Below are 10,962 nucleotides of genomic sequence, written 5' to 3'. Positions count from 1 at the left end.
CGTCAGCAGCTGTCACACCACCCCTTTCGGTTGCCTTAGCCACACTTTGTAAGTCACACCTTTGTAAATAACCCTTCCTTGAATCATTCTTTGTTGATGGTGCTGTCTGTTTCCTTGTGGGACGCTGGCTGGTACTGGGGCCAATTTCCTTCCAAGAAGAAATTCCTTTGCTGAGTTTTCTCAGAAAAGCACAGAAGTGGACAGTGTCTCCAGATGAATTCAGTGTTTTCAGACCTTGTGATAAGTTAGATACGAGAGTAGTTTTTCAAGGTTTTAATCCGGGGGTCTCTGTAGGGCAAGATTTGACTGAGACCAGGACATGGGAGTGGGCAGAAGAGCCCTCTCTGGGAAATAATTCGGATGGCTAGGTGCAAACTGTAGCCACTGTGGGCCAAGGAAGAACCACTAGGAGGGTTGAAACTAGGGGACTGGTTGTGACAGCTGACAGCCATTGAGGCATTTCAATAGGTCCTGTTCTGCAGACCACTTGGGGACACCAATTCCCGAAGCCTCTGCTCTGAGACACAGGTGTAGACCAGCTTTGTGTCTGCATTTGATGCTGGCCGGATGGTCTTTTTCTTGTTCTCTCATCTTCTCTCAGGAGGATTGTCTTTAATCTGAGTCAAGGCAACATTTTTTTTTTCCTAGTCACTTTTGAGAGGTAATTTTAATAAATCAAAAGTAAGTCAAGTTCACGCTGCCAGATGGGGAGAGGCCACCATGACTCTCTCCTGCAGTGGTTCCAATCTTCACGGATTGGCAGAATGCCTGGGATGCTTTTAGAAACCCCCATCTGGGTAGATCTGGTGCAGAAGCTCTGAGCCACCACAAGAATGTAACCCTTACTTTTTGTCTCTCTGGAAACTTGCGGAAATATTAGGCATAGCTTTGGATTTCCCACAATGCATAGGCAGAAAAATTCTCTGCTGGTTTTGATCCCCCAGTTTTACAGATGGGGAAGCTGAGCCCCAAAGAACACATGTCACAGCATGGACCAGGAGCCAGATCTTCCAACTGCAATCTGCTTCTCCTCGATGTCTCAGAGTTCGTGCAGCTCGAGGAGAGAGCCGGCGAGGAGGATGTCAGGCCCATTCAGGTGTCAGCTTAGTTTACGTTGCTCCATCCGACAGAATCTACTCTCGCGTTTCACGTGGGAAGACAGGAAACTGACCCCTTCTAATTCTAGTGCAGGTGTCATGGGCAGGTGGGACTACCTCTCTCAGTAGCCACGCACACCATGGGATGCAGTGAGAAGACTGAATATCTTTAAACAGATGGGAGTGGACTCAAAGCTTCCCTGTCACATTCCTCCCACCTTCTAAAATTTAAGTTACTGCTGTTTAATGACTCTCCTTTCCAGCAGCCTGTCAGATGTGTTGCCGAGCAAAGCAGCACCTTCTGGGAAAATAAAAAACCATCTTTGAATTAAACCCTTTGAATGTATACGCTTTTCAAAAAGATAGTTCACTCGCTAATGGTATCTATTTGACCTGTGAATTGACACCGTTAACGAGGTGGGTCAGAGAGTTATTTTCGAAAAGGCGTTAGTTATGAAAATGATATGCATATTTTCGGAGATAAAAGGGCTTGATTTTGATAAAAAATTGAAATGGAAAGAGAGAGGAAGAAACACTGATAACCCCAAAGACTCCTGGTGTGGTATAAATGTTACTGCCGGTGACAGAAAGTGGAATGGATTTGAAATAAAAATAATTAATTTCCTTGCTTCCTGGTCCTGGTTAAGAGGCTAAGACCACAGACACTCCATGGATCACAGTGAGATTTATCATTTAGTTGTAACAGATTTTCATAAATGGGCTTTAGAACTGGATTTTATATATTAAAAATTGAGTGCCACAGATAAAGAGCAATTTGAGTTACAATCGCTTGGGTCTTTCTGGTCCATCTAGCGAATGGACCACGTGATGGCTGGGAGCGGAGAGTTATTTTCACAGGTACTGTACATCCACTTAACTTGACGGGCTGGGCCTCGTGGGAACTTTTTTCTTCCAGTCGAAAATGTTGTTTAGAGCACAGACTCTCCTGTCGTCTCCAAAGTCTGGTTTTCTTGGTCACCGAGGCTGACATTTTCTGTGAATTGGTTATGACAAAGACCTCTCTTGCCTGCCTGAAGAAGGAGACGTAGAACTTCTGGGTACTGGTGCTTCGTATTAAATACTAGGGGACTCATTACTGCTCTGAGTATAATTCTGCCGGAAATGTGTTTGCCACTGGCCATTGTTCATCTTCTATTCCAGCTTAAAAAGAAATTCCAGTGCAAATAGCTTTAGCATTTTTCTGATGATAAAAATACTAATGTTTATTGTTAATGTTTATTTTAGAACCTGTAGGAAGGTATATTTAAAGAAACATCCCTAGAATCCCCACCCAAGGAAATCTACCATTAATATAATCTTTTGATGTACAGTCATCCAGGACTCTTTTTTATGCTTAAAGATACTTAAATCTACAGACATATACTTAAACTTCAGCATGATGCCATACACACCTTTGCAACCTGCTCTGTCTGTTTAACAGCGATGTGGACCTACTTTGCTAATGCTTTGATTTTTTTATTACCTGCATAGTATTTCATTATCTAGATGATCTGTAATATATTTAATCAACATCTTATTGGTGGATGTTTGGATTGGTTTTAGTTTTTCATGATTAAAAAGAAGACTGCAATGTATATCCTCGAAACTGTATCCTTACAGACTTCTTTAGGACAAATTCTTAAAAGAGTTTCTGGGAAACAGGTGTGCAGTATTTTGAGCTTTTAAAACATAGTGCTCAACTGCCCCATACTCTATCTTTTAAATCTTTGCCAAGAGAAGTGGGAACTCATTGTTGTTTTAATTTGCGTTCCCTTAATTGTTAAGGATTTTGTTTTTGTTTTCTTCACACTTGATTTATTCTTTATTAGATCAACTCATCAGGTTGAGATTTTCATCTCTTGCTTATTCTCTGTTTCCTGTTCCTAGAAGAGGGCTTGACACACAGAAGTAGCTCAAACATTTGTTAAATGTCGCAAGGATTACCTTTCCTGTCATTTGCTCACTTTTTTTCTAAAAGGTGTTTGTATTTTTATTATTATATTTGAAGAGTTTTTTAATATGCTAAAGATATTAGCTCTTTGTCACATACAGTGCAAGTAGTTTTCCCCTTTTGCTTTTTATGTTTTAACTTTGAGGATTTTCATTTTTGCATGTAGAAATATTAATATTTTACAAGGTCAACTGTATCAGTATGTTCTTTAGTTTTGCTTTTCCTGTGCAGCTTGAGAAAGGGTTTTCTATTTCTAGAATGCTAAACCTGTAATCTCGATTTTTTCCTAATTACTTCTCATGGTTTCATTTCAGACCTTTAAATTATTAATCTAGGTGAACGTGTGTTGATGAAAGGTAGGGATTTGCCTTGAATTTTTTTTTCTCCCAAACGATTTGCCAGTTGTCACAATAATCTCTGTAAGACCTTTGAAGACCGAGAGCCAGAGAAATAGAACTAACATTTATTGGAGGGGCTTCTTGCTCTATGTATCCCCTGACAGAGTCCTGCAAGGTAGATGTTATCTCCAGTTTTCAGACCAGGAGACGGAGGCCTAGAGAGGTAAGAAGTTTGTTCAGAGTCACTTAGTAAATGCAGGCCCACTGGCCCGATGGCCCCTCCATCCCCGCCTCTGTGTATGTCAGTGCTGGGAGTATTCTGCCCAGTGGTGGGGCTGCAGGAATTTGATAGTTGCTAATAGAAGGCTATGTAAGCTATTGAAAAATGAAATTCTCAAGTTAGATGTTTAGAGAAAAGGAGTATTTTCGAGAAGGAAATTTCCTAATATCTGATACGGTCCCCGAAACATATTTCTTGGCTCTTGGACTTGATGTTGCCAAAGATAGTACAGCAGTTAGAAGAAGAGAGTGTGCATTTTAAGCACCTAACATGGAATGAAGGTTAACATGTGAAAAATGAGGATAATGATTGTTATTTGAGATATGTAAAATGTACTCAAAGTCATAAGTATTTGGCAATTCTAGAATGGCAAGCATTATTATTTTATTGTTATAACGCAATTTGCTCTGTTGAGCTGGGGCCTAGCATGTAAAGTGATGTTGTTAAACAGTGATGTTTTGTTCAGTAGTTGTGCTTTGTGTGTAGTTTTTATGCAACAGCAATAATTTACCATAACGCTCTTTCCAAATCGTGAGCTAAATGTGAATAATAATTTAAGCATATTTTAATGATGCTAAGAATTTAAATTCTGCAACAGCATTAATTACTGACAAGGTAACATACTTCTTAACACCTAAAGTGATGTAAAACAATTATGCCTTTTTAGAGGCTTGTGGTTATGCATATGGGCATATGAATCTGCATTTTTACATTCAGTTATCTTAATTATTGGACACAATTAATTTCAAACAGAAATGTGGACAGAATAATAATTTTGTGTTTTATAAGAACAAAATGTATTTTATGTATTATATAAGTATATTTTATTTGTATAATTATGAACAATATATAACAAATAATGTAAAATATATGACTAAATCCTATATAATAGATATTATAAAGCAAATACTACATAGCCATATTATATAGTAAGTATATTGCATATATAAATTGTAAATTATATAAAATATATGTTATTAATAATATTTGCATTTAGAATTGAAAGATGATATGGTGTCATTTTTTGCAAATATTTTCTTCTGGCATGGCTTGCTTTTTCATTTTCTTAGCAATGTCATTTGAAGAGCATATACCTTAATTCTGATGGAATTTGATTTTGATGGAATTTGATTTGTCATTATAGTTAATACTTTCGCATCCTAAGAATTGGTTGGCTCCATCAAGGTTGTGTAGATTTTCTCCTGTATTTTCATCTAGAAGCTTTATGGTTTAGCTTTTACTTTGAGGTCTATGATCTATCTGAAATGAATTATTATGTATGGCGTGAGGTATGTTTTAAGGTTCATTTTTTTTCCCATATGGATATCAAGTTGTTCTAGCACCATCTGTTGAAAGGTTCTATTTTTCTCACTGAATTACTTGGTGCTTTTATAAAAGGTCAGTCATGTGCTCGTGCAGATCCGTTTCTGGACACTGCATTCTGTCCCATTTCTACACATATGTCTCGTGGTAACACCACTTCACCTTAACTATTGAAGCTTTACAGTAAGTTTTGAAATCAGGCTGCACAAGTCTTCCAACTTCATCCTTTTATTCAGAGTTGTTTTGGCTAATTTTGGTATCGCTATATAAATTTTGAAGCAGCTCGTAATTGGTACAAAAATGCATGCTGAGATTTCTATTTGAATTTTTGTCATCTCTGTAGATCAGTCTGAGAGAATTGACATCTTAACAGCATTGAGAATTTAAGTCTATGAACATGGTATATTTCCCCATTTACTTAGGACTTTTAAAATTTCTCTCAGGAATGCTTTTGAAGTTTCAGTGTATGGTTCTGTACACTTTTGATTAAATTTATTCTTAAGTATCTTATGTATTTGATCTGGTATACAAATGGTATTTATAAAAATTTCATTTTTCAATTATTTTTTGCTTATGTATAAAAATAGAAATTATTTTTATATATCAATCTTGTATTCTGGAACCTTGTTATATTAATTAATTCTGATGATATTTACAATAAATTCCTTAGCATTTTTCTATGTAGATAATTATGTTGTCTACGTCTCCCTTTCCAATTCTTTGTCTTTTATTTATTTTTCTTGTCTTATCGCATGGCCATATTTTTGACTTTCAGTACAAAAGTGAAAAGAACTGGTGAGAGCAGGTTTTTTTTTATCATGAACGGTTGTTCAGTTTTGTCCAATTTCTTTTCTGTATGTATTAAAATGATCTGATGATTTTCTGCTTTATTATATAATATGGTGAATTACTTTGATTGATTTTTAAAAATTGAATCAATATTGCATTCCTGGATGAACTTCACTTTGTCATTATATATTGTCACTTTTATTTATTCCTGAATTTTTAAAACTTTTTTTTGAGCAATATATTCATGAGAAATATTTCTCTGTCATTCTTTTTCTTATAATGCATGTGTCAGGTTTTGGTATTAGGTTTATGCTGGCTTAATAAAATGAGTTGGGAAACATTTTTTCCACCTCTGTTTTCTGAGAGAATTTGTATAAAATTGACATTATTTCTTAAAGTTTGCTCATGTCTGGGTAGAAACGCTAGTGAAGAATGGAATAAACCTCTGAAACTCCACAGGTGTTGAAAGTCGACGAGTCTTGATGGATCAGAGCAAGGCAGTTTATTATTTATAGCACAGCAAACAGTCGGAGCATTCTCTGCCTCAAGTTCCACAGGGTGACGTGATTTATTGAAGCCAGTTAGATGGCTATGCATGCAATGGTTTCTTTGCTGTAGTTAGAAACCCGGAGCCAAAGGCTCAGTACTCTTTTTTATTGGCAAGCAGCAAACAAGCCAGTACACTCCCCGTGGGGTGAGTAGATAGATTCATGGCAGTTACTCTGTGGTTGCTTTGACCTATTTAACTGCTTGTGTAACCGGCCACAGCAACTGCCCAGTGCTAGGGTTGTTTAGGCATTGCAACATGGCATACTTAGTTAGGAAATTCAGAGGTGCTCAGGGCCCATGGCAGATTGCCTCTCCCAGCAAAATCACCTGGGAATGGGGTTTTCTTAGGGAGAAGGTTTTAATCACAGGTTCAATTTCTTTCAAAGAGATTGAGCTATTCTGATTTTTTTTTTTTTCCTTGAATAAGTTTTGGTAATTTGTGTCACTTCAGGAATTTATTTCATCTAAGTTGTTGAAGTTTATTGACATGAAGTATTCATAATAATTCTTTGTTATTCTTTTACTATCTGTAGGCTCTATTGTCATTCCTGATATTGATAATTTGTGCTTTTTAAAAAAATGTATTAGCCTTGCCAGGGCTTTATCAGCTTTGTTGATTTTTTTCCTAAGAAACAAACTTAGACTGTTAAGTTTCTCTATTTTTTAGACTATTTTCTATTTCACTGATTTCTGCTTTTATCTTTGTCTTAGTTGATGTTTAATGTTTTTCTAGCTTCTTAAGATGAAACTTCAAATCTGATTGAAGTTTTTAAATCTTCTTTTTTCTAGAATAGGCACTTAAAACAATAGTTTTCCCTCTGAGCCAGCTTTAGATGCATTCCACAAATTTCAATCCTTTGTGTTGTCATTATTATTCAGTTGAAATATTTTCTATTTCTCTTGTGCCTTCTTTAATCCATAGATTACATAGGACTATGTTATTTAAGTTTCATTGCTTTTTCTAGATATATTTTTTTATCAATTTTATTAATTCGTTAATTTTAAATTTAATTTCATTATGGGTGGACTCTTTAAGATCTCAATCTTTTGAAATTTACTGAACTCATTTTAATGCTTAGCATATAGTCTTGGTGCTTACATTCTGCATGCACTTGTAAAGATGTGTATTTTGATGTTTGGTTTTATCATTCTGTAAATATTAAGTCAAACTGGTTTATAATATTGTTCAGGTCTTCTCCCTCCTTAATAAATTTTTGTTTACTTGTTCTATCAATTACAGAGACATTGATATCAGAGTCTCCAACCATAAATGTAGGTTTGTCTTTTCTCTCTTTAGTTCTGTCAGTTTTTGAAGCTCTTTTACCTTGTGCATACATATTTGGAATTACAGGTCTTCTTCATGAAATGTTTCTTTTATCATTATGAAATATTTTTCTTTATGTCCTGTAATATTTCATTTCTTAGCATTTAAATTATTTGATAATTATATCGGTACCACAGATCTCTTATGATTACTTTTTGCATGATATATTATTTCCCATCCTTATCCTGTCAATTTGTGTCTTTATCTTTACATTCAGAATAATTGATAATATTGTTATTTGTTTACTATTTGTGACTTCTGGTTTTTGGTCCTCGGTTACTCCATTCTTGCCTTAAAAAAGGGGATCAATAAAATACTTTTTAGTATTCTATTTTATTTTCTGTATTGACTTCTTGGCTACATTTTATATTATTGCTTCTTTAGTGGTAGCTCCTGGGGCCAACAATATGGGTCTTTAACTTATCAAAGTCTTGGAATTGTTATTGTTCTGCTTCATACTTCAGTCTTCACATTTTATATCTGACACTTTCCACTTCCTACTTCACCCTTTTCACCGAACAAACGTAAGAACTTTCATACAGTTTAGTTCCATTTACCCACATCTTTTCCTCTGTGGAATAGTTGTCAGGTAGTCTACTTTTTTTATAATTATAACCTGCAACTTACAGTGTTATTATTTTTGCTCTAAACCATGTTTTTAAGACTTCTAAGGAGATCTAGAGAAGAAAAGACGTGGTCTTTTATACTTATGCATGTATTTACTTTCGCTGGTAAGCTTCATTTCTTTCTATATATCGACATTCATTTCTCTTCAGTCTGGAGAACATCTTTTACCCTTTCTTGTTGTGCAGTAGGATGGTGATGAATGTCTTCAACTGTAAGAAAAATTGAAATGTGTTCATTTACTCTAATATTTGAAGGTTATTTGCAGTGTTATGCATTAACTCTCAGAGTCCCACTTCATTTTGGCCTATACTTTATAGTATTTGGTGGCTATTCTTCAAATGTTGTGTTTTGGGGTTATGGTTAATGCCTTGTGTCATTGACAAGAAAGTTTTCTTCTTCTTCTTCTTTATTATTTTTTCAGGCAAGGCAACCCTTGGTTGACCTCACAGATTGCAAGGACCTTGTCAGCTTACAATTCCTTATTTTTTTACGCCTACAGCACCTGGTCTTCCTAGGTGGTCTCTCATCCAAGTACTAACGAGGCCCGACCTTGCTTAGCTTCCGAGATCAGATGGGATCGGGCTTGTTCAGGGTGGCATGGCTGTAGTCTTTGTTCTTTTATTAAAATATATTTTTTGTAGGTTTTAAGCTGAGGTTAATATACAAAATGACTTTTTTCGTCATATCCAACTGGGAGTCCACACACTGAGTTTAAAATGGTTTCGGTCTAATTAGTTGTTGCAGGTGGATTTGAGGAATAAAATGATAGGAATAAGAGCAAACGTTGTAGAAACTTCTGAGCAAAGTATTTAACTGTGAAATTTTATTATTAAGAATAATCTGATTCTAAAATTTATGTTGTGGCAACTCTATAATCAGCTATAGTCCTTATCTATCTACCTATCATCATCACCTATCATCACCTCCCAATAAGATGTGTATCACTCATGCACTATCTTATTTATTCAAAAATATTTATTGAACACTACCTATACGCCAGGCGCTGTGTTAGTTCCTATTTTAAAAGGGCAGCATCAAGATGAGGAATGTTTGAGTAATTTTTACAAATGAAAATAACGACTCAAAGCGGCTGTCTACTGTCCTTTGCATAGAGTTGACACTCCACGCTCACTGACCAGTTAATGTGCATATTTCGGCAACTGGTTTTGGAATGGGAAGGGTGCCATCTTTCCTCCGTTGTCTATAGGGTCCTCACTCACCATTCACAGTTTGATGTTAAAACCTTATTTTAACTTGGTCATATTTTGCCATAACTCCTAAATTTTGAACTTCTTGAGAATAGCAATCACATTGCCCTAAAACCTCGAACACATTTGGTACATTCCCATAAACCCGGGGAAATTCGACACATCTGTAAGATTGTTGACAATGGTGTTATGGATCTGGAACAAACAGACTTTTTAAGAGACACAAAGTGATTTATGTAAATGTAAGTTTATAAGCGGTTGACATTTTTCCATTAGTGAACCAGGTAGCATGAGAAATTTCTTCTGAACCGTTTTGTCTCAGTACATTTTTCCTTTTATCAGTCTTTTTGCATCTTTTAATTTATTCTCATTACTTTCTTTTGGACGCTTTCCATCTGTCTCTCAAGCACTCTGCTCCAAACTTGGTTGGTATTCCACTGATTGTCGTCTGAATTCAATCAGGACCCAAGAGAAACATCTCCTCCACATTCAAGGGGAGGAAAAATCAGTTTCTCTGGATGAGATTGACTCTTAAGCAAAACACTGACTCATCCCCCCAAAGGGTGAAGGTAAACAAGTCGCTTAAACCTTTAAGTGAGTAGCTCGGCTTGCCGTTAAGTAGGCTGTGCGTGTGAAGCGCGAGATAGGAGTACCCGGAGAGGTAAATCTTGAGATGTGTCACTGATTCGAGTCAAATGGAGTGGAGAGACGCTGTTTAGCCTCACAGCGAAGCAGGCAGCATAGTGAACGCAGGACTGTTTAGAGCTCTGGAGTGGTTTTTGAGTTTTTCTACACCAGGCGGTAAGGCAGGTGCTTAAAATTACTGAGGTATATCCTGAACAATTACAGAACCCTAAAGTGAGAAGCTCTCATCAGTTACGTTGGGAAGAAGAGCTGACAATTAAACTGTCAGGCCAGGCAAGTGACAGACTTAAACTTAGAGCTGCATCAGTCAAAAATATGATATTTATATCAACCAAGTTTGAAAGCACATCATCATGCTTAAAATAATCCGAACGTATAGTGCCTCTCTTAGCACATAGAACAGATCTGATAGTATCTCCTCATTGGACAGCTAATGTGTACTTTAAAAAATATAGTAGGAAGACAGAATATGGTCAGCAGTGATTTAAGCGTAGCCGTAATATAGAAAGGAGAACTTTTGGGTGCTCGCATAAGCCAGACGTTCTAGAGAAGTAGCAGTTATATATGATGAGAAGGTCAGTGATGTTTTCTTGAAGTGTAAGAAGTCACCAGGAGTCCTCTCCAAGCTACTTACGGCAAGACTTCATTCAGAAGTTGGAGGGATCCTTTCTAAGTGGACTCTAAATGTCACCAGGAACAGGTCGACCAACCTTCTCTAAAGGTGTGCTCATTTTTTTTCCATTCGGCCTTCCAGCGCTGCCAGCCTTGATTTTCCTGTTTCTGATTCACACACGTGGTACCACTGCACTGAGAACCTCCTTGAATTACAGT

The 10,962-nt window shown here is 36.5% G+C and overlaps 1 pseudogene; it reads right to left on the bottom strand.

Moving 5' to 3' along the window:
• Nucleotides 1–8,768: 8,768 nt before the first annotated feature.
• On the bottom strand, nucleotides 8,769–8,887 carry LOC111739075 (annotated as a pseudogene).
• Nucleotides 8,888–10,962: the final 2,075 nt, after the last annotated feature.

Source organism: Pteropus vampyrus, unplaced genomic scaffold (genome assembly GCF_000151845.1).
Source record: "Pteropus vampyrus isolate Shadow unplaced genomic scaffold, Pvam_2.0 Scaffold46, whole genome shotgun sequence".
Lineage (NCBI taxonomy): Eukaryota > Metazoa > Chordata > Mammalia > Chiroptera > Pteropodidae > Pteropus > Pteropus vampyrus.
Note: the sequence above shows the minus strand (reverse complement) of the source record. Positions and strands in the feature narration are given on the sequence as shown.